Raw genomic sequence first — 1,881 nt, forward strand, 5'->3', positions numbered from 1 at the left:
TTAACCTTGTCTCTGGATCTATTTTTGTTCATCAGTTTATGTTGTTCATTATATCCCTTATATGAGTGAAATCATGTGATATTTATCTTTATCTGACTGGCTTATTTCACTTAGCAAAATGTTCTTCACTTCCATCTATGCTGTTGCAAATGGTAAAAGTTCATACTTTTTCATAGCAGCATAGTATTCAATTGTGTAGATGTACCAGTTTTTTTTGTCCACTCATCTGCTGATGGGCACTTAGGCTGTTTCCAGATCTTCGCTATGGTAAATTGTGCTGCTATGAACATAGGGATGCAGATATACTTTCTGATTAGTGTTTCTGATTTCTTGGGATATAGTCCTAGAAGTGGGATTAGTGGGTCAAATGGGAGTTCCATTTTTAACTTTTTGAGGAAACACCATACTGTTTTCCACAGTGGCTGCACCAGTGTGCATTCTCACCAGCAGTTTCACAGGGGTTCCTTTTCCTCCACTTGCCAGCACTTGTCGTTTGTTGATTTGTTGATAAAAGCCATTCTGATAGGTGTGAAATGATACCTCATTGTTGTTTTGATTGCATCTCTCGGATGATTAGTAACTTTGAGCATGTTTTCATATGTTTCTTGGCCTTCTATATGTCCACTTTTGAAAAGTGTCTGTTTAGGTCCTTTGCCCCCTTTTTTTATTGGATTGTTTATCTTCCTTTTGTTAAGTGGTATGAGTTCTCTGTAAATTTTGGAGATTAAACCCTAATCAGAGATAATATTGGCAAATATGTTCTCCCATGCAGTGGGCTTTCTTGTTGTTTTGTTGATGGTTTCTTTTGCTGTTCAGAAGCTTTATATTTTGATGTAGTTCCATTTCTTTATTTTCTCCTTAGTTGCCATTGCCCTAGGACAGTGATGGTGAACCTATGACACGCGTGTCAGAGGTGACACGTGAACTCATTTTGGGTGACACACATCGACAGAGACAAAAAATTGCATAATTCAAATATTTGTCTCTCCCAACAGCCAGAGTTGGGCATCACTCGAGTAATATTATTACTCACGTTACTCATGATCAATAATGCAATTCTAAAACCGGATGTAAACATGTGCATTGGTGTTGCGTAGCAAAGATACATAGTGAAAACATCCAAGATACATTGTTCCAATATTGACATTAATATAAGAAGGTTAAGAATTGCACTATAAAGAGATTAATCTTTACTCATGACATTTTATTTTTACTCAAGTGACAAAATGCCCAATTCTGGAAATGGCCTCATTATTGTCAACATGTGCCTCCGGTAAGCTTCCCTTGCCTTTGAGTGCATTCAGCAAACGGACGCACTTGATCGCCATGTTCGTTAGGAGACAGAGTTGGGCATCACTCGAATAATATTATTACTCACGTTAAGAAGAAAAAGATATACAGTGCAACAGTGCTCGACGAGACATTCTGCGTGTCGGATAATTGATTACAGCACCATATATTTGTTGGTTATACATACTATCTTTGAATTGTTTTGCACTAGTAGTCAGTGCAACAACACTGCAAAAAGTTAATAGGTAAGAAATCTATCAACCTTTTATAAAAAAACACCGTGATTTATATTTATTTATTTTTGCAGCCTTGTGATGGAAAATCAAAAAAATAAAAAAACAAGATTGAATGATAAAGGAAGTGGAAGTAGCAGCAGCCGACCCTTTCAAGATGTACGGGATTGTCGACAGAAACAACAGATCATTGTGCATACTGTGTAATGAAATGGTAGTAAGCAGAACGTGGAATGTAAAGAGACATTTTGAAACTAATCATTGTCAGCTCTTGAAAAAAAGTATCGATGAAAGGAAGGAATACATTTCTAGGCAGCTACACCTCTATAAAAGTCAATCAAATTCCATCATTAAATTT

This window comes from Myotis brandtii, unplaced genomic scaffold, assembly GCF_000412655.1.
Source record: "Myotis brandtii unplaced genomic scaffold, ASM41265v1 scaffold40, whole genome shotgun sequence".
Taxonomy (NCBI): domain Eukaryota; kingdom Metazoa; phylum Chordata; class Mammalia; order Chiroptera; family Vespertilionidae; genus Myotis; species Myotis brandtii.